The following is a 24000-nucleotide window of genomic DNA, read 5'->3' on the forward strand; positions in this document are numbered from 1 at the left end:
TTTCATACTCTTTCTTTGAGGGTGTAGAAAGAGACACTCTATATCTCTGGATGGTGTTGTGAAAGAATATGAAATCTAGTGAAAGAATATGAAATCTAGAACTGCTTTAGCCATTTTGCTACCATGAAACAAGAGCTTGGAGCCTGACAATAATGCTGACACGAAAGACAGAATAGAAAAACAGGGAAACCAAGCACTTAGGGACTTTTAAAAAAAATTAACATTTATTTATTTTTTGAGAGATAGAGAGAAACAAAACATGAGCAGGAAAGGGGCAGAGAGAGGGAGACACAGAATCCGAAGCAGGCTCCAGGCTCTGAGCTGTCAGCACAAAGCCCAACGTGGGGCTCGAACTCATGAACTGCAAGATCATGTCCTGAGCTGAAGTCAGATGCTCAATCAAATGAGCCACTCAGGCGCCCCACTTAGGAACATTTTTTAAACAGTGAATCAAGTTTGATCTGAAGTGACTCCTACTTCTGACCTTTTCAGTTAATTGATCCATTATTTCCTTTCATCTTTTAACCAATTTATGTTGTATTTTCAGTCACTCTCAGTATAAAGTGTCCCAACTTACACTGGTAGTAGATGGTACCATAGAACAGCTCAGGTTATAAACAGTCTCCAAAATGGCCATCAGGAAAGGTATTTAATAAGCCCCAGTGCAGGAAGAGCTGAGATGAGAGCAGGAGGTATTATAGGGAGGGGGAGGGAAGAAGGGGTTTTAATTACCATGAGTTTCAGTGACATTGTGGGGAGATCAACCAGTCCATGAATGAAAAATGCATAGGAGAAAATTAGGGAGGAAGTAATATATTTTCACTTTAAGATCAAGAAAACTTAATTTTCCTACGTTTGAGATAAAAATATTTATTATGTCCCCATAACTAACTAGTTTCTTGTCTAGCATCCTTAGTTCTTTAAATTAAACATGAGTAGTAAAGGAAAACTCATAGAAATAGCTTGTAGTTTAATTCTATAATTTAATCCCAGAAATACATTGCCTTCATAAATATCTAATATAGATAGAAAAAATGCAAAATATCAAAAATAAAACTCAAATTAAACAAGTATACAAGATCTATGTAGGATATAATCATAGTTGTGCTATTTATAAACTAATAAAATGATTATATAATTACATTTATTATATATTTAGGTATTAGTACTAATTGAATATATAAACAAGGATAAAATAGTTAATACACAAAGATATCCACACTGTCTTAACTGCATAAAGCAAGTATTAGAACAGTTTCTATAATATGATTCTAAATGGGAATGTGGGGTGTGCAAGGGAAGGGGATAGGACTTTCAAAGGATTTCTGAAAGAATAATAGTTACCTAAAATGTTAGTAGTGCTTATCTGTTTTGGTATTTGAGGTATGGATCAAGGGGGACCATGTATTATTCTTAGAATAAGAAAACAAAAGAACAGAGTTATTTCCATGAAAAAAATATACCTAAATAAACATCATATCTAAACTTAAAAAGTTGCCAAAAGCCATGTGTAATTATGTAATACTTAGTAATTTCTCCTGCAATTAGAAAGTGTTATTATCATTAATTTCTTCACTCTAACTAAACAAGCACTACTTTATGTTTCACATAAAACATAACATACTATTGTTGACAAATCCATGTTGTTAATACCAGTATTCTAAAATATAAGAAAGGCCAATAAAATACATTTTTTTGCAGTAGAGTAAGTCTTGCAGAGTGATATGATCAGGATACGGCACAGAATTTTACTTAACTCTCCAGATAATTTCAAAAGTAGAAAAAAGAAAACTGTGTGTAACAACAAAATATGTTGTTCACGTATAAATTTCATTTCAATTGCAGCTAGTTGTTTTGACATTGTACATCTGAAATTGATCCTCCTTTCCATTAGTATAACAACAATCTTTAATCTAAATCTGCATTACAAATAAACTATATTGTCCAGGTGACATTAAAGGTCATAGTTGTCAAATAGAAAGATAAACTTATGTTTATACAAAACACTTGCGCTGCAAATGGTAACAAACTCTGAAATGTTGATGATACAAATGATATTTTAAATGCACACCGGTGTTTAAATATTCGTCTTTGAATGGAAATAGGTATTTATGTAGGCAGTGGAACAAGTCTGAGAGCAAAAGATTACAGGGCAGTGAGCACGTTGCTGTGGATATGTCCAAAGTGTCTGAATTTTTTGCCAACAAGAGCAAGTCTGTGTCTCACTGATGGATGGTCAGGGTGAAAGTAGAAGGGTGGTTCATTCACAAGCTCTTATAGAGATGTGCATCTTGAACATCTCCATGGGGACATTTAGCCGTGATTCAACCTCACTGCACTATATGTTGGAATTTTTATACACTCTCCATTTGCAACCTTGTTTTCTTCCATCGTTACAGAATGTACAATTTTATCACTCTGCAGCAGCTTTTTTTTTTTTTTTTTTTTTTTTTTAGTATTTCCAATTGCTTTGATTTTAGCTGGTTGTTTTAAATTACTCTTTCTCCAACTTCAACTGGTTCACTGTATCTTTTATCTTTAGTCTCCCTATTTCCACCCTATTTTCTTTATCTTTACCTAACATATATTGTTGTTTATAAAGCTTAAAGAAAAACCTACAAAGAAAAAACTTAAAGAAAACACCTCTAATTGTCTTCATTTTTATATTGAAACCAATTTTTATTTTTAATCTTCTGGTTTAACTTCTCCATTTTTTTGGCTTCTTCTTTTAGGTTTTCAATTTAATACCTCTCATCTTTATTTCTTACACTTTTCCTTGACTGAAATTTAAAAATTTTTTGTGTTTCTATCACCACATTTTATTTTTAAACTTAAACCTCAAATTTACTATTTCATTTTCTTTTGTCAAGTGTATTTATGTATTCTAAGAGAGAGAGAGAGAGAGCATAAGCAGGGGAGGAGCAGAGAGAGAGAAGCAGAGAGAGAGAGAGAGAGAGAGAGAGAGAGAGAGAGAGAACCCCAAGCAGACTCCACACCAGCTCAGAGCCCAACATGGGGTTTGAACTCACAAACCTGTGGGATCATGACCTGAGCCAAAATCAAGAGTCAGATGCTCAACTGACTGAGCCACCCAGATGCCTATTTCACTTTCATTTTTAAAATTCCCTTTATTCTTTGTCATAAAATTATTCTTATTTTATGATTTATTTTTAAGAGTAGCACTAAACTCTGGGGAAACTTCCTCCCAACAAGAGAAGTTAGAGCATTTGTCCCTCAGATTTCCCTGCAACATTCCTATGGAATTCATAAATGCATCCTCAGATTTTTCATGAAGGCATTTCAAAAAGAAAAAGCCAATTTCACATCAGAATATTTAGGTGATATTGTGGCCTGAACTAGACCTGTAGAGGATAAAGGATTGTAAAAAGCAATGGGAATGGGAGGCTTCATCATCAAACATTCTTCCAAAGTGGTGCCTTTTAGTACACTTTAAGGTAATACGTCAACATGACATTTTTTTTATGTGTGTAATGAAGAGACCTAAAAGGAACCATCATGAAAATAACATGGTGATGTACATAGAGAATGCAAAGAGCAAAACCCCTATAGTCTTCATTTTGAAAGGATTGACAATGAAATGTCTTCACCCATTGCCTAACTCGCATTCTTAACAAGGGCAATATCATCCCCTGGCAAGAAGGCAAAAATTGGTTCATAGGGGAAGGTAAAAAGATATGAGATACTACAATGATTTGTGGACCTCTAAAGGATGATTTATACAAACAGATACACAGTGTGTACGTACCACTAAAATTTCATAGGCATAGAAAGTGATTAGGAAAAAAAATATCTAAGGTTGAGAAATTGGCTAACTCATATTTCTATCAGAAGAGTCTTTAAAAATCCTCCATATCTAATGCATGTGACTCGGTCAGAAAACCTACAAACTCTTGTGTTTTTTTTTTTCTAGAAATTCACTCATTTGTCATTTATTCATACAACAACTAGGTTTTAAGTGCCAACTATGTGTCACAAACTATACTATGCATTAGGATTTTATGGTAAAGAAGGCCTTACCCAAGAAGCTGATAACCAGTAGGATATTCAGATACTCAGACATGTAAGTGGGTAACTGTGATATATACTTTGATTTAAAAAAGTTACTACCACTTGTTGGGATCCCACTGGAAGGGGAGGGTAATATAAATTTGGTAGATCAAGGAAAGCTTCTTGAAGGACATGGTAACTATGAATACAAGTGCTTTAGGCAGTTGAAGCAGATTATACAGCATTTGAAATCAAGACAAAGGATGCTACGTTCAGGAAATGAATGTAATTAGTTAAAATAAGTATGGTTGGTAGGGTAGATAACATTCAAAAATTGTCCAAAAAGTCCATCTCTCACTGGGTGCACATGCCACTCCATCCATCAAAAGGTGTCTATTTCCTGCCCCTTGAAACTTGGCTAGCCTGTGATTCACCAATAGAATGCAACAAAAATCACTCTGGGACTTATAGGCTCAGGGTGCACATACTAAGAGGAACACTAACTTCTATTCCTAGCTCTTAGAAGTCAGCTACCATACTGTAAGGCAATCCAGAAAATCCTGCTGAGGGATGGGAGTCATGTGGAGATATTCTATAGAAGGAAAGAGAGAAGGAGGAATATATAGGATATATAATAGGAGAATGAGACATCAAACATGTACATTTTCTTAAACTTTCTGTGTACCAGTTGAGTGCAGATGAGTGAATGACCTCAGCTGAACCACAGAAAACAAAACCAGACAGATGAGCCCAATCAACATACAGAATCTAATGTTTTTGGTTTAAGCCACTGAGATATAAAGAGGTCCAGTTGCTGAAACATCTGGAGTATAGTGTGTAGGGACAGAGTTGGACAGGTAAGCAAGAACTAGGTAAGTAAAGGTCTTAGGAGTTTCATTTAAGAGTTTAAACTTTTTTTTTTCCTGTGGACAATGGGTACTCTTTGAAGATCCTTTATAATGGAGTAATACCATCAGGATGAAATTAGACAGGCTAGGTGGGATCTTCCCCAGACTGGAGCAACCAGGTTTGTGAACTCTAGGCAGGTGGCTCCTAATGGTAACTGATTCTTTAATAAGAGCTAACCTATAATTTAAGGACAAAGACTGAATTTCCCACTCAATGTACTCTTTTTCTGAGATTCTAAAGGTGACAATGTAAAGGTGGTGGAACTTTTCTTTTCTTTTCTTTTTTTTTTTTTAAATGGGTAACTGCTAAAAGCATCGAGTCAAAATTGTGATCTGTCAGGGTGCCTGAGTGGCTCAGTCGGTTAAGCATCAGACTCTTGATTTCAGCTCAGGTCATGGTCTCACGTTTTGTGAGTTTGAGCCCCACATTGGGCTCTGCACTGATAGTGTGGAGTGTGGATCCTCCTTGGGATTCTCTCTATTCCCTCTCTCTCTCTCTCTCTCTGCCCCTACCCCCCTAGCTCTCTCTCTCAAAATAAATAAATAAATGTAATTTAAAATTTTAAAAAATTATGGTCTATCTCCAGAAAATGGTTAGTATCACTTTATACAGATTTTGTATAATTGTGAGATAATAGTAAATATATATTGGTCTCTGTCCCTTGTTCCTGTCACAGAGCTCCTAAAACCTTTGTAAATTCCTAAATGATAAGAATACTAGGAGGATCTTTTGTTCTAATATTTGGTCTTTGACCCCAGTTCCTGACACAAGGAACATAAATTCCTGGGTGACAGTAGTCTTTTATTCTAATGAGGCAACTCTAGGCTCCTGGATGGCTCCTAGATGAGGACTGGTCATCTGAAAGGCCAAGCCATAATTAGAAGCTTGGGATGTTCAGCCCCACCCCTATTATCTTGAAAAGGGAAAGAGGCTGAAAATGGGGTTAATGATGGGGTGATGCCTGCATGATGAAACCTCCATAAAATCCCAAAAGTATAGGGTTCAGAGAGCTCCCAGGTTGGTGAACTCATCCCCTACTGGGAAGGTGATGCATCCCAAGTCTATGGGAACAGAATCTTTTGTGTTCATGACACTCTCAGACCTGACCCTATATATCACTTCATCTGGATGTTTATTTGTTTCCTTTATCATGTCCTTTAATAAACTGGTAGATATAAGTGTTTCCCTGAATTCTATAAGCCATTCTAGCAAAGTAATCAAACATGAGGAGGGGGTAGAGAAACCCTCTGATTTATAGCCAGTCAGTCAAAGTACAGGTAAACAACCTGGGCTTGTGACTGGTGTCTGAATTAGGAAGTGAGGTCAGTGTGGGGGTGAGGGGAGAATTGCCTTGTAGGACTGAAACCTTACCCTGTGGAATATGATACTATCTCCAAGTAGATAGTGTCAGAATTGAGTTGAATTATAGGACACCATCTGGTATCACAGAGAATTTCTTGGTGTGGGGGAGGAAAAACCTCCACACAACTTGTGGCCACAAGTGTCAGAAGTGAAGTGTTCTCTGAAAGGTAAAGGAGACTATGGGAAAGAACACATAGTAGGGAAGAAATATGTGGTAGAAAGAACTGGATATTTTCCTGCATAGGAAAGAAAAAATGGAGTTTTCCTTAAAGAATAATGAACTGTCATTCCAACTTTATATAAATATAGAATACATTTATAAAAAGAATATAAATAAAGGTATACTTTTACTCCACTAGGTTAGGGTAAGACCATGATATTTTTTAATTCCTTTATTTAAACTATTGGGTAAAATAGGGGCACCTCGGTGGCTCAGTTTGTTAAGCAACTGACTTCGGTTAAGGTCATGATCTCACAGTTTGTGAGTTCGAGCCCAGCATCAGGCTCTGTGCTGACAGCTCAGAGCCTGGAGCCTGCTTCAGATTCTGTCTCCCTCTTTCTCTGCCCCTCCCCAACATGTACTCTGTCTCTCTCTCAATCTCTCTCAAAAATAAATAAAAATTAATTTTTTAAATAAAAAAATAAACTATTTTACTGAGGTAAAATTAAAAAAATATTTGTTTTTAAGTCTTAAACGTCATATGAATAAATTTCTCAATAAACCCTGAAAACTGCCATCTTGAAATATAGAATATTTCTTACCAAAATTATAAAATTTGTTCAGGAAATTTCTAACAGAAGTGATATAATTTAGCCACTTTTCTTAGATCTTTAAGCTATTTATTATTAAATAACACTTAGGATTTACAATGTAGTGGGTTATTTACAAATATTATATACTTAAACATCATAATAGCCTTTTGGGATAGGGTATAATAATAATTGTCATTTTGTTTAGATTAGAAGTAAATAGAGATTAAATAATTTGTCCAAGGTTATAGGGGTACTGAAAAGAAATAGAGATAAATAGGCTAAGTAACTTGCTCAGGGTCACAGGGTTAGGATGCATTAGAACCACAATTTGAACACAGGCCAGCTAGCACTAGTATTTGTAACTGCTAACCTGTACTGTTTCCCTAAATTTATCCTTTTTAACAACTAAAAAATTTCACATAAATCATGAATACAGATGGAATAAACACATAGCAATCAATGAAGAGTAAGGTACCAAACATTCCAAAATCTCAGACTCCACCTCTGTAACATGGGTAAATAACAGCGTGATATTAAAGAATTTTAAAGTGGATCAATAGACATAATATATGAGAAGCCTTTTATATTGTATTGGCTCAGCTTCTCAATAGATGTTCTTCACTAGTATTGTTGTATGGACAGCATGCAAGATTTAAGAACAAATGTTAGCTGATCTTTACAGTAAAGAGAGACTAGTTCATAAACCATTATATTTTATTTAGCCTATTATTTCAAAGTTTAGCCTTTGAGATAAATGACTTTGTGGTGAGGTAATCAATAAAAAACAAATTATTTACTGTGGCTTCTTATATAAAAGGTAAAACTTTCGAAATTCAAAAAAAAATATTTTACTTACTAGGCACTACTCCAGGGTAAAAGTCATTCTTTAAATGAAAAGTCACTTCAGAAATATCCAGCTAAACAAACATAAATTCATGTACTTCTTAAATCATTAATAGCTTAATACCTCACTTCATTTGGACTAATCCAGTACCTATATCTGTGAATTAACAATTTTCATCATTTTTCTCTTGTTGGTTTCTTCTTAAAAAGAAAAATAGCTAAATTTCATGATAACTAGCAATAAAAATTAACATCAATAATATTAATTTCCTAGAATAACTAGGATTTAAAATAATCAATCCAATATCTATTTTCAATACCTACAAAAACATTACAAATAAATGTGTATTTTCTACCAAGCACAAAAGGAAAAATATATATTCCATGTTATATACTAGACAACTAGATTTAACTGTACTGCTGTATGCTTTTCCCAAAAGAAAAAAGAAAGCCTTAATATTGCCAAGAAATTGTGATGGAGTCATTTATCAATCATTCTTCCTGTTTAAACACATAGAACATTTGGCTTCCTCTAAAGAGAACTGCTGGCATTATTACAGCAGTTCCTGACAATTTTTTAAATAAGAGAATATTAGGAAGAAAAGATGGAAAATTTTAGAAATAGACGTAATTTTTTATTTCACCAAGTTTTATGTTTGTTGTTTATATATCCTTAAGCATAAACATAAAGCAAGTGCAGATAAATTCTTTCTACTCCTATATCACAATTTCTCATGCAATTAATATGATCAGTTCTATTAATGTGCAACATTAATAGTAAATCAAGGTAAGTATTACCCAGTGTATCACCAATTTGTTAGGCCCCTTGAAAAATCTTTGATATGAGTCTGGTTTAACATAATAGAATTAATTTGGTCAAAATCTCCTCCCTTTTCCAATTAGATAACTGTAGAGGAGGGGAATTGATTTGGTCAAGGTCAGGAACATGATTTGGTCACATTGTCAAAACTTGGAGCTATATGTGAGAGGAGAATAAGTTGTCTTCAGTTGCTACAAACATACCCTGATAAAATATACACAGCAACAATGGTAGTTGCAAGAATTGTCTCAAATACCACAATTTTGAAAAATTTAATCTAGAACTTCATATTGAGATCAGAAATTTATGATTACCTTTTTCCTATGGTAAAGGTCTCTCCCCCTCCTCCTCCAGAATCACCCAGGTATATATACAGAAGTAGTCTTCATTCTATATCATAAATTATATTTCTCATGATGCTTGACACACACTTTTTAAACATACCTCTTCTCCTTCCACCCCACCCCCATTCTAGACATTGCTCTGATATGATCCGGAACTAGTGTCCAGGGCTGTTTGGAAACTAGGAGACCTGAATCCTTACTCAGGCACTTGGTACCTTCTTTTGGAGAAAATATTCAGAAAGAGCACTCTGAGTAAATTCAAACTATTTAATCTCTATTCTCACATGTGACAGCTGGACTCTTTTTGCCTGGTTCCCAGCAATGCCGCCCTAATGCCTAAAATAATACCAATCCTCTGCCATTCACTTCTTCCAGGCCCACAGTCAATAATTAGGTCTATAGATCTTACTGCTATAATGATAAATAGAAACATGGAAATAAATCAGTCTCTCACCATTTTATTCCCAATATTTAGTTATTTATTGAATGAATGAAGAAAATCAAAGGGGAAGGGTATGTTTTTCAGGAATATCATCACTCCTCAAATGGAGAAAAAGTATGGAAAATCAGGTTGGACAACTAAGGAATAGATCTTGGAGATAACTGAGTAAAAGACAGGTACTGGGTCACCAAGATCAGGGTTAAAAGTTGCTCAGCTGTCAAATTTCATAAGTAAAATGAGTAGGCCAAGTGTGTGAGGGAAAAGCAGAAAGTCAAGAATCTAGTAAGTATGTTAGTAATACTTCTAAAAAATCAGATGTCTGGGAACTGGAAGGAGACAGTACATATGACGCTGGGGGCTAACTGTTGGCGAGACAGACACATAAGAGTAAGGAAGCCAGAGCATCAGGCAAATAAAGCAGTCTGTATTAAAGAGGCCTCTTTGGTATCTTCCACCAAATATAATAGAACTGGGCCAAGGGTGCATGACTGAAGTCACTTGTAGGTACCGTGAGAGTGGTGTTTATAGTGACCCTATTTGCTTAGAGTATGCCACTTCCAGTTATGACTGTAAGTAGGAAACTTAGATCACAGGCATTCACAGAAATCACTGTGAATGTCATTCAAGTGACATTAAAGGGCAAGGTGACATCAAGTGATACATAAATTATAAGTGGATTTTCTAAATTTGGTAGAGATTTATGACTGCACAAAATATTTTCACTAAAATCCATGCACTCATTCCTTCAGTACATATAAGGCACCTCCTATATGTCATGTGCTATTCACAATAGACATTATCTATGCCCTCATGAGTCCATGATGAGAGACTGGGAGAAACAGATACATAATGGGATTCAACAGGACATATGTGCCCTTATATTATGTATCTAGTACCAAGAGAACAAAAAGGGGGTTTGGTTTATAGATAGGGATTTTTTTTAGATTGCCTGAGTATTTTCAAATAGAAAAATGGAGGTACACACATTCCATCCAAATGAACACGGGTCAATATATGAACACGTGAAAAGATTTCGCTGAGGCTAGAACATAGTTGTATAGAGGCAAAAGGCAAAACAGAGCTAGAAAAATAGTTTGGAGCTAGATTGGGAAGAGCCAAGTGTGTCTTGAGGTCTTAAAATACAATTAAAGATTTTAAAACAGAAATAAAATATCAAGTCATTTTAGAAAGATTACTATAAAAGGGGGAGGGGCCAACATGGCAGAGAAGTAGGGGGATCCAAAATTCCCTCGTCTCACAAACAAAGCAGTGTTGAAGCTAAAGGACTTTGAACTCCAAGAGTTCAGGAGGAAAAGAGACAGTCGCACTTCCAGGGACCCACCGGGACAACCTGACAGGCCATAGGGCTACTTAAACAAACAAATCAAAGCATACCTAGTGGAAGGTTCAAAACATCACTACCAGTAGGGAGATAAAGTAACCAAACTTGCAACAACAGTGAGCAAGTAACACTCTCCAAAAAACACCTCCTGAAGGGCCAGACACTGGACAGTGTATGACCCCTCTTTAATATAGTAGTACTCACAGGTGCAGGACACATAACAAGCTTTTAAAACACATAAGGGACAGAAAACTAGCCAAAGTGATGAAACGGAAGAACTCCCCTCAAAAGAAATTCCAGTAAGAAATGACAGCTAAAGAATTGCTCAAAACATATATAAACAATATAACTGAACAAAAATTTAGGGTAATAGTTATAAGATTAATTGCTGGAGTTGAAAAAAGCATAGAAGAAAGCAGAAAATTTATTGCTGCAGAGATCAAGAAACTAAAAATTAGTCATGATGAATTAAAAAGTGCTGTAAATGAGGTGCAAAATAAACTATAGGCAATGACAGCCAGAATTGAAGAGGCAGAGGAAGAATAGGTGAAATAGAAGATAAAACTAGGGAAAAAGATGAAGCTGAGCAAAAGAGAGATAAAAAATTAGATCACGAGGGGAGAATTAGAGAACTAAGTGATTCAATGAAACAGAACAATATCTGTACCATAGGAATTCCAGAAGAAGGAGAGAGAGAGAAAGCGGACGAAGGTGTGCTTGAACAAATCATAGCTGAGAACTTCCCCAGTCTGGGGAAGGAAACAGACATTGAAATCCAGGAGGCACAGAGAACTCCCCTCAGACATAACTTGAATCAAACTTTTGCACAACATATCAGAGTGAAACTGGCAAAATACAAGATAAAGAGAGAATTCCGAAAGCAGCCAGGGATAAACAGACCTAAACCTAGAAGGGTAGACACATAAGGGTAGTAGCAGACCAATCTACTGAAACATGGCAGGACAGAAAGGAGTGGCAGGAAATTTTCAATGTGATAAACAGGAAAAATATGCAGCCAGGAATCCTTTATCCAGCAAGCCTGTAATTCAAAATAGAAGGAGAAATAAAGGTTTTCCCAAACAAACAAAAACTGAAGAATACATCACCATTAAACCAGTCCTGCAAGAGATCCTAAGGGGGACTCTGTGAGTATTGCAAAGACCACAAAGGACCAGAGACATCACTACAAGCATGAAACCTACAGATAACATAATGACTTTAAATCCATATCTTTCAATAATAACACTGAATGTAAATGGACTAAAAGCTCCAATGAAAAGACATAGAGTATCAGAATGGATTAAAAAAAACAAACAAACGACCCATCTATTTGCTGTCTACAAGAGACCCATTTTAGACATGAGGACACCTTCAGATTGAAAGTGAGGGGGTAGAGAACCATCTATCATGCTACTGGAAGTTAAAAGAAAGCTAGAGTAGCCATACTTACATCAGGCAACCTACATTTTAAACTAAAGGCTGTAACAAGAGATGAAGAAGGTCATTATATCATAATTATGGGGTATATCCATTATAAATGTTTAGGCACAAAATTTGGAGACACCCAAATATTTAAAACAATTAATCACAAACATAAGCAATCTTATTGGTAAGAATGTGGTAACTGCAGGGGACTTTAATACTCCACTTACAACAATGGACATATCATCTAGACAGAAAATCCATAAAGAAATAATGGCCCTAAATGATACACTGGACCAGATGGACTTGACAGATATATTTAGAACTTTTCATCCAATAAAGCAGAAGAATACACATTCTTCTTGAGTGCACATGGAACATTCTCCAAGATAGATCACATACTGGTTCACAAAACAGCCCTCAATAAATACAAAAGAATTGAAATAATACCATGAACACTTTCAGATTACAATTCTATGAAACTTGAAATCAACCACAGAAAAAAGTTTGGAAAACCTCCAAATGTAAGGAGGTTAAAAAACATCCTACTAAAGAACAAATGGGTCAACCAGGCAATTAAAGAAGAAACTAAAAAAATATATGGAAACAAATGAAAATGAAAACACAACAATCCAAACCTTTTGGGATGCAGCAAAGGTAGTCCTAAAAGGAAAATACATTGCAATCTAGGCCTATCTCAAGAAATAAGAAAAATCCCAAATACAAAATCTAACAGCACACCTAAAGGAACTAGAGGAGGAACAACAAAGAAACCCCAAACCCAGCAGAAAAAGAGAAATAATAAAGATCAGGGCAGAAATAAACAACATACAATCCAAAAAATCAGTAGAACAAATCAATGAAACTAAGTTGTTTTTTTTGAAAAAATAAACAAAATTGATAAACCCCTAGACAGACTTCTCAAAAAGAAAAGAGAGAAGACTCAAGTAGATAAAATCCTGAATGAAAATGGATTTATCACAACCAATCCCCTAGAAATATAAGCAATTATCAGAGGATACTATGAAAAATTATATGCCAACAAACAGGATAGCCTGGAAGAAATGGACGAATTCCTAGACACCCACACGTTACCAAAACTCAAACGGGAAAAAGCAGAAAATTTGAACAGACCCAAAACTAGTGGAGAAATTGGATCAGTTATCAAAAGTCTCCCAACAAATAAGAGTCCTGGACCAGATGGCTTCCCTGGGGAATTCTACCAGACATTTAAAGCAGAGTTAATACCTATCCTTCTCAAGCTGTTTTAAAAAATAGAAATGGAAGGAAAATTTTCAGACTCATTCTATGAACCCAGCATCACCTTGATTCCTAAACCAGACAGAGACCCCACAAAAAAAGGTTAACTATAGGCCAATATCCCTGATGACTATGGATGCAAAAATTCTCCAGAAGATACTAGCAAATCGAATTCAACAGCATATCAAAAGAATTATCCACCATGATCAAGTAGGATTCATTCCTGAGCTGCAGGGCTGGTTCAATATTCACAAATCAATCAATGTGATATATCACATTAATAAAAGAAAGGATAAGAACCATATGATCCTGTCAATAGATGCAGAAAAAGCATTTGACAAAATACAACTTCCTTTCTTAATAAAAACCCTCAAGAAAGTTGGGATAGAAGGAACATACTTAAACATCATAAAAGCCATATATGAAAAGTCCACAACTAATATCATCCTCAATGGGGTAAAACTTAGAGATTTCCCCCTGAGACCAAGAGCACAACAGGGATGTACTATCTCACCACTGTAATTTAACATAGTGTTGGAAGTCCTAGCATCAGCAATCAGACAGCAAAAGGAAATAAAAGGCATCAAAATTGGCAAAAAGTCAAACTTTCACTTTTCACAGATGGCATGATACTCTACATGGAAAACCCGAAAGACTCCACCAAAAGACTCTTAGAACTGATACATGAATTCAGTAAAGTTGCAGGGTACAAAATTAATGTACAGAAATAGGTTGCATTTTTATACACCAATAATGAAGCAACAGAAAGAGAAGTAAAGAAACTTATCCCATTTACAATTGCACCAAGAACCACAGAATACCTAGGAATAAATCTAACCAAAAATGTAAAACACCTATATGCTGAAAACTATAAAAATCTTATGAAGGAAACTGAAGACACAAAGAAATGGAAAAACATTCCATGATCATGGATTGCAAGAATAATGTTAAAATGTCAATACTACCCAAAGCAACCTACACATTCAATGCAATCCCAATCAAAATTGCACCAGAATTCTTCTAAAAGCTAGAACAAGCAATCCTAAAATTTGTATGGAACCACAAAAGACCCTGCAGAGCCAAAGTCATAGTGAAAAAGAAAACCAAAGCAAGAGGCAACACAATCCCAGATGTTAGCCTCTATTACAAAGCTGTAATCATCAAGACAGTATAGTATTGACACAAAAACAGACACATAGACCAATGGAATAGAATAGAGAACCCAGAATTGGACCCACAAATGTATGGCCAACTAATCTTTGACAAAGCAGGAAAGAACATCCAATGGAAAAAAGACAGTCTCTTTAGCAAATGATGCTGGGAGAACTGGACAGCAACATGCAGAAGAATGAAACTAGACCACCTTCTTACACCATACACAAAAATAAACACAAAATGGATGAAAGACCTAAATGTGAGACAGGAAACCATCAAAACCCTAGAGGAGAAAGCAGGCAACAACCTCTTTGACCTCAGCCACAGCAATTTCTTACTCAACACATCTCCAAAGGCAAGGGAATTAAAAGCAAAAATGAACTATTGGGACCTCATGAAGATAAAAAGCTTCTGCACAGCAAAGGAAACAATCAACAAAACTAAAAGACAACCAATGGAATGGGAAAAGATATCTGCAAATGACATATCGGATAAAGGGCTAGTATCCAAAATCTATAAAGAATTTACCAAGCTCAACACCCAAAAAACAAATAATCCAGTGAAGAAATGGGCAGAAGACATGAATAGGCACTTTTCCAAAGAAGACATCCAGATGGTCAACAGACACATGAAACGATGTCATCATCAGGGAAATACAGTTCAAAGCCACACTGAGATAGCACCTCACACCAGTCAGAGTGACTAAAATGAACAAATCAGGAGACTATAGATGCTGGTGAGGATGTGGAGAAATGGGAACCCTCTTGCACAGTTGGGGGGAATGCAAACTGGTGCAGCCACTCTGGAAAACAGTGTGGAGGTTCCTCAAAAAATTAAAAATAGAGCTGCCCTATGACCCATAAATAGCAATACTAGGTACTCAAGGGATACAGGAGTGCTGATGCATAGGGGCACGTGTACCCCAATGTTTATAGCAGCGCTTTCAACAATAGCCAAATTATGGAAAGAGCCTAAATGTCCATCAACTGATGAATGGATAAAGAAGATGTGGTTTATATATTCAATGGAATACTACTTGACAATGAGAAAGAATAAAATCATGCCATTTGCAGCAACATGGATGGAACTTGGAGGGTATTATGCTGAGTGAAATAAGTTAGTCAGAGAAGGACAGATATCGTATGTTTCCACTCATATGTGGATCTTGAGAAACTGAACACAAGACCATGGCAGAAGGGAAGGGGGAATAAATAGATACAAACAGAGAGGGAGGGAGGGAGGCAAACCACAAGAGACTATGAAATACAGAGAATAAACTAAGGTTGGATGGGGGCTTGGGGGAGAGGGAAAATGAGTGATGGGCATTGAGGAGGGCACTTGTTGAGACGAGCACCAGGTGTTGTATGTAAGCCAAGTTGACAATAAATTATATTCATAAAAAAGGATTATTATAATGGCAGTAGAGGAGATAAGTTCTATTTGGAGGGACAACTGGAGGCAAAGAGAATAGTAGGTAGTTGTTGGGGGAGCTTAAGTGATATGATGGACTTTGATGGAAATGAATGGCTGCTCAACTCATTTTGGACATAGAATGCACAGTCTTAAGTGATTGACTGAATGTTGTAATAAGTGGTAAAAAGGACTTAAGATTTACAGATCATCTTAGGTGACTATATTGATGATAATGACACTAACCAAAGTGGGAGAAAGAAGAAGGGAAGGGTGAAGGGAAGGGAATGGTGGAAAAAGGGAATTGGCTTTGAGAACTGCTAAATTTGAGATGCTCACAAGACATGCAAGTTGGAATGTCCTATTTTATGAAGTAGTCTGAATTAATAGTTATTGCCTTGAGATAATGTCAGTAGTTCTACTTAAATTCATTTAAATTTAAATAAAGTAGTTAAAATTGAATTCAGGCCATAAATATTATTAAGTATGTTGGGTGTATAAGTCTAACCAAAAGTTCTATTATTTACTCTTATATTACAAAACATTATTGATATGAAAAAAGTAGTACTGTAAAATGAACATGACAATTTCAACCTACTCATGGCCATATAGAAAATTGCCAATAATGTTTAAGATTTAAACCTATCAGCACAAGCACTAATGTTTATAATCCATTAGCCATGTAATTGTGAATAGCAAGAAAAAATAAATTATTAGATACCATCCTACATGCATCAACTTTACCATGTATTAAAGACAAGGTCTTCTCAAAGTTTAAGTGAGGCAACCCACCAAGCAATGGCAGAAATTGCTGGAACCACTGATTACTCATACTTCATCAAGTCTTACCACTTCTAATTATTTAAACTCAATTATGAGTATATATGTGAATATAATATAGTTTGAAATAATAAATACTTTTTAAAAACAGATGTGTATATTATTGTGTATATACATTTTATATATATATATATGTATATATATATATATATATATATATATATATATACATATTCATTCTAAACCATCTTCCCTGACATTCTATATTACAAAGATTAACATTTGTTTTTAACTTTCACTTCCTTTTCTGTTACACAGCAGGTAATAGGCAATACCAGTATTTAGCTAAGCAAGAAAGTGAATTGAGAGATGGTTTCCAAATTTACTGGAATCTTATTACTGAAATGCCATTTCATGGAAATTTCACTTGACTTATCATAATAATACACTCCAGAAAAAGTTTTATGCAAAAGCTAAATGATTTGTTTGCTCCAAAACCTAAAATTATGTGTGTCCTAAGGGAGACAAGCATAGTTTTATTTTTACCAACCTTAGTTAATTGGTGGGATTTTTATATATTTTTGGCACTACAAATAATTGCCATATATAATTATAATATGTCCAACAATTTCTTCTAGTAAGTCACTGTGGTTATTACCATGGATCTAGATAATTAAAACAGAATGAAAAACTGTTATAGCCCCAGAAGGAGTCTTCTCTTGGAGTCTATGAAACGCTGGAATTGAAAATGTTTTGTGCATCATCTGTGACCAACGAAAAGACCTTTCCATAATTTTAGCTGTAAGCTGACCCAAAAAACAAATCAGAACACCTTCTGGAAGATGACAGCTGGTCAACAAACCCAAAGTGTCTGCACAAAGTTAGTTTAAGCTAAGGACAGTTACATGCAAGGGCATTGAAGACAATCTGAAATAAATTGAAAATCTAATCTCCTAATTAGATGATGTATTTATTCATGGAACACACCCAAAAAGATAAACAGGTCATTAAAATGTATGTTTACATTTACTGTAAATTCATGTACCTTTTCCTTCTTAAAAATTAATGGCATAAATATTATCATTATTTAATGGAAGCTAACTGAATACCTTATTATGTTGATAGCAAATCATAAAACCAGCAGAATATATCCTCATGGCATAAAGTGTTTAAAATTATTCTGTACACTAGTTATAAGTAATGATTACACACATTTTATCTGTATGTAATGATTATCCTCCTAAGGAGAATTGTCTTGAAACTTCAAGAAACTGCAAGTTCTTTGCTTATTTGTTTGGAGAATATAAACATTATAACAATTACAATATCAATTAAACTTATTACAAATATGTATTATAAAATACCAGTTAAATGTATAGTTATAAAAATGATTTAATGGTTAATTTGAAAACTCACATTTTAAAAGATAACTAGCAGTTTTTTATAAACACATATAATTTATACCCAAAACAATAAGAGAAATTAAGCTTTATATTGACCCATGTTGAAAAATTACATTTCTAAATGCCCTTTTTCTTTTCTGCATTAAAAGCGACTTAGTCACTTTATCTTTATTTCCACAGAAGTGCATGGAATAGTACTGACATGGACCTAACCACTCTCCAGGTGGCACACACAGTTGTGATTGTGTTCACAGCATGTTCTAAGGGCCCCATACAAATCTAAGCCTGCTTGGAAGTTTAATAAGCATCCCAAACATAACATGCCCAGCTCCATATTCCAAACCTTCCCCTCCCTTAGCTTCTCCCATAAAAATTAATAGTCACTGTATCTTCATTGGCTCTGACAAAAACCCTGGGACTCATCTTTAAATCCTCTCTTTCACCCCATATCCAGCTTATCAAAAAATACTATAGACTCTCATCAAAAAATAAAAATCTTACCATTTAGCCTCTATCCCATTGCATGCTGGCCCAGAATATCTTTACACATCTCTTGGATTATTGAAATTAGTTCCTAACCAGTCTGCCATATTCTATCTACCCTTAACCCCTCTGACAGTCTAATTTCCACACAGAAGTCACAGAGATCTTATGTAAATCAAATCAGGTAATTCTCAGAATCCTCCAGCAGTTTTCTAGCATTCTTGGAACAAAATTCAATGTCCTCTTTACTACCATCTAGAAGGCCCTAAAGTCACACCCTTTTTGGTCCCCAAGTACCTAACTTCATTTTCTCCTCTTCTCTCTAAGCTCACCTACTTTATTTATCCTGGATTCCTTGCTGAAACATTTTGGAGATGTTCTCTTCTTAAGGGTTTTGCATTTGCTGTTCCTCCAGCTCTAATTCTCGTCCTTAATTCTCCGTGTGTCTCACTTCCTCAGCTACTTCAAGTTTTTGTTATAGATCACCTTCTCAGAACAGTCCTGGATTTTCTCTTTAAACCTGAAGCCACCCTGCACTCCATTTTCCTATGCCCTGCTTTATGTTTTTCTCTAGCACTCATGGCCAACAAATTTATTGTAGCATAGATGTGTTCATTATTGGTTTATTACCTGTTCCTTACAACAAATTTAAGGCCCTGGGAACAGATTTCTGTGTATTTAGTTAACTGCCCAGAATAGTGACTGACAAATGCTCAATAATTTTTTCTTAAGTGAATGAGTAAATATTAAAGTACCATCAATCTTTTAAAATTTGATTTCATTCATCTTACATAGCCTAACTCATTTATTTTCATAGAAATATAGTGCATTTGTCAGGGCAATGAAAGCAGTACCACAGAAAAAGCTTGAGGAAGGTCAGGAACTCACCAAGCAACAGATGACTCAAGAACACACGCTCCTTCTAGCATGTGGCTCACCACTTTCAAAGTCTTTTGATTTCAACTAGGAAAATGAGGATGGACAGAGTAGACAATACCAATGGAAGCCTAAGGGGTTGGACCTGAAAGTGGTATACACTGGCTTTGGTCAGAATTAGTAACACAGAGCTTCCATATAACCTTCCATATTCCATATAATCTCCCAACGGGCCCAAGGAAGAGAAGACTGGGTTGGTGAGCATCTAGCCAGGCTCTCCCACACATAAACTAGGAAAACACTAACGTTCTTTTTTTTTTTTTTTAACTTTTATAAAATACTTTAAAATTTATGCTGCACACCTATGGAGAACCATGACAGAAATTAAGTAGAATGATGGGACTGTACATGACCGGAGGAGTAGGAGTGAAATATTAGCTACATTTTTCAACAGCTGCTTCTCCGAGTAGGTGATATTTGAGCTGAGATATTAGAGATGAGAAAGCCAGACATGCAAAAATTAGAGATGCAACAACACAAGCAGAAAGAAGAGCTGGCATAAAAGCCCTGGGAAAGTATAAACTGTGGTATGTTTGCAAATAGTAGTGAGAAGACTGAAGTAGCTGAGGGTACTGGGGAGGGGATGTGAGGGAGTGCATGGCCCAAGAGGCAGGTAGGAGACAACTTATAGAGCCTGATATGCCACAGTAGCAAGTTTACACTGTAAAACAAGGGGAAAACGTTATTGTATTTAAAGAAGGGAATTTTGTGATCTGATTTACATTTTTAAAAGATCTGTCTGGTTACTGTGAAGTGAGTGAATTATTATCAGGTAAGGTAGGGTGAATTAGTAGGCTTTTGCAATAGCACAGACTTGGAAAAATGTAAATGTATTCTGGAGGAAGCACCTATCAGACTCACTGGTAGAGCTAATGGTGGGAACCGAAGGGTGAGAGAATGAGCAATCCCAATGACTCCTAGGCCTTTAGCTTGAGTAAATTCACATATGTTCACATTTTGCTTTTACAAAAATAAGGAAGGTCAGAAGGCCATGTTTTCTGGCAGGAAAAAAAAGAGATTTCTTTCTGGGCGTGACAATTTGGAAAAATCTATTAGATACCCAAGCTCAGGAGAGAAGTCAATGGTAGAGATATCAGCATGGGAATTATCAACACATGGAGAGTATTTATAGCCTGAGGATGGGAGAGGCCACCTGGAGAAGTGTATTAGTGAGAAGAAGAAGCTGTGCACTGAGCCAGGGAGGAGTTGGGGAGGTGGAGTCTATCAACCGGAACTCCGGCAGAAGAGAACAGCCTCCTGAAGAGGCTGAGCAGGACAGCTTGGGACTCAGCAGGAAAACCAGGGCCATAGAAATAATGAGAGTCAGGAGAGTAAAAGCAGGCGTGGCAGGTTGTAGTGACCGAATCTGAGAGGTAAAGAAGATGAGAACAGGTAAGTGGCACTGGCGGTGGGCACCAAAGGAGCAAATGACTGACAAAAGTAGTTTCAGAGGTGAGGAAAGAAAGGAAACTGAAGGGGAGAATACAGAGAGAACAAGTAGAGGCTGTTAGTTCCATCAGCACTTCTGCCAACCATTTTGATGAAAATGAGCCAGAGCAGCTTCTGAGGAAAGAGCATAGGTGCAGTAGGGGGTTGTCAGGTCAAGGGAAAAAAAAGTGTTTTTAACTAATGGGAGTTACTTAAGGATATTTTCTAGGTTGATAGGAATTATCCTGTGAGAGTAGAAAAAAAGACATCTACCTAAATCACAACTTAAAAACTCTTAACTAATCTGATTTAAAATCCTGGTTCCTCAACCTATGAAATTGCACTCTATAAAAATGCAAATTAGTAAGACATTAAGAATCTTTAAATTATCTGGAATTAATATGCATTTATTTTATTTTGACCTTGTTAGAAAAACATAGTAAAAATAAATTTTAATAAATCTTGTTTTTCCAGGGAAAGAACATATAATTAACAAATTCTGCACTTAAGCACAATCTAATTATTTTAATATTTAAGTTTAAAGCAATTATCAGAGGGAAAATGATATTGATCAAACTCATAGGTTATATAGTTGTGTGTTACTGGCAAACTTGTATGCCTTATTGTGAATACAGACACTATTTCCTCAGCATTTTTCTTTAAAATAATGCATGGCTTCTTCACTGTCTAGAGGTTTGCTTTTGGGTTAACCAGACCCGATACAAATTCTTTCTCTGTGATTCTCAAGATCTCTGAGCTGTGTATGTGTGTGAGAGAGAAATAGGGAAGATAATAAATTCCCTATAGAAACATAAAGGTCAAACATAGCGTGTATAAAGCAAAGCAGCTAAATCCTGGCATTTATAGATGCTTATTGTTATTACTGATATTCTTTTATTATTTATTATTATTATTATTATTATTATTATTTTGATAAAGTTAAGGAACCTATACACCACAGAGGGAGAGCTTAATTTCCATTGATGGTAACTGACAAAAAAAAAATAAACAGAAATTTATAAAACAAAAGCCTTTTCCTTATTCCTTAAAGAAATATATATATATGAGTCAATAAACATTATATTAAAGAATCATAAAGTACGAAACCTTTGGGTGTGTATGTGGGGTCAGAGAGAGAGTGATTTGGTTTTAAAATTAAGAATAGAGAATATTAAATTATTTGAGCAACACAGAAAACTTACAATTTAATTTTATACTATGGTTAGTTAAGGGTTGGTGGTATAGAATGAGAATACAGAGAAAGAGACAGAGTAAAATAAGTGGGGAGAGAAATAAGCACGTGACAATGAAGAAATGGTGGTATGAAGAAGTAGCAACCAAGACAAATTGGAAATGAGTAAGACAGGCAACAAAAGGCTCAGGTAAATGAGTTGTCTCAAAGTCACAGCTTAGTCTTCCTTTGAGGCTTGTTACTCTAGAAAATTAGTGATTATTCTATTAGTGATTGATTGTTTTTTGTTTTGTTTTTGTTTTTGTTTTAACTGCCTAACTTATAATGTTAGAATCTTCTTTCCTAATGAGCTAACTAGTGAAGATGGTGACAGAGAAATTATTCCCTGGGTTGCAGTAGTAGTTACCAGGGCAGCTGTTTTTCCAAAGGCTGGAAATAAATCAAGCTGAAATCCAGATTTTGTCTTTTACTAAAAGTTAAATATTTACCTCATTATCTTCTCTTCATTTTCATTTAATCGAAACTTTTCCCTTAACCTCCACTTAATGGTTGGATTGACCAGCATTTCTCATTTTCTCTGTAAACTATGCTAGTTGTGTTCACTGTGCCTCGACTACTCAGAGCTCTCAGACCACACCCAAGCAGACCAGCACAGGATACTCTCACCAGCTAACAGCCATGATTACAAAGAGTTCAAAGGAGTATTTTACTAACGCTCCTTATAAGTCAGTTGTGTTTGCTATTGTAAATGTAAATAAAAGACTAATCAAGGTGATGAAATATGAATGTGATAAATATGCTGTCAATAAAAATTAAATTAATACTATGGAAAGGTAAGAGGATCATCTTCTGAGTGTCTGAAGTTTTTGTTTCAGATTAAGGAAATAACAAAATTGAAACTATAAGTGATACATTATTGGTATAGCTTATGGAAGAGTGTAAAATTCCAATCAACAGTCAATCAAAGAAAAAGTCATGGCCTTCTTGTTTTCACTCTTATGTGGATCCTGAGAAACTTAACAGAAACCCATGGGGGGGGGAGGAAAAAAAAAAAGAGAGAGAGAGGTTAGAGTGGGAGAGAGCCAAAGCATAAGAGACTCAGAAAATGAGAACAAACTGAGGGCTGATGGAGGGTGGGAGGGAGGGGAGGGTAGGTGATGGGTATTGAAGAGGGCATCTTTTGGGATGAGCACTGGGTGTGGTATGGAAACCAATTTGACAATAAATTTCATATATTAAAAAAAAAAAGAAAAAGTCATGGCCTTACATCAAAAGACTGGCATGTGAATGCAAATGCACTATTTTAAGACAAAATACAACACATACTTCAGGTTGAATGTATCATTTTTATGGCTCCCTTTACAAACAGACCTTTTCAGTTCAGTAACTTACTGGTTTTGGTCAGGGTAGATAAGATCATATGTGCTGTGCCCTTAAGTAAGATATCAAAGATAATAAATATTCTTGCTACATGGAAGTAATCAAACAAGTAGGGTTTAGAAAATAAATAACATATCCAGTCAGTGGGAGCAGAGAAAAGTTTGCAAATGAAAAAAAAAAAGTACTCACCACAGGTAAATGCATGTAAGTTATCGGAGTTGGTTAACATCTTATTTTGAGACATTTTTCCTCATTAAATATAACAGGAACAATTATATAATGTTTGCCATACATTTTTTACAAGCCTAAAATTTCCTGAAGATTGATG

General features: G+C 35.5%; 1 protein-coding gene across 1 annotated transcript in view; it reads right to left on the reverse strand.

Annotated features, from left to right (window-relative positions):
- Positions 1–24000, reverse strand: part of SPAG16 (sperm associated antigen 16) — a 992367-nt gene that overhangs the window by 806203 nt on the left and 162164 nt on the right. The window lies entirely within an intron of this gene.

Source organism: Lynx rufus, unplaced genomic scaffold, assembly GCF_022079265.1.
Source record: "Lynx rufus isolate CCGP_SWC_20201006 ecotype Redwood Valley unplaced genomic scaffold, mLynRuf1.p SCAF_2, whole genome shotgun sequence".
Taxonomy (NCBI): Eukaryota; Metazoa; Chordata; class Mammalia; order Carnivora; family Felidae; genus Lynx; species Lynx rufus.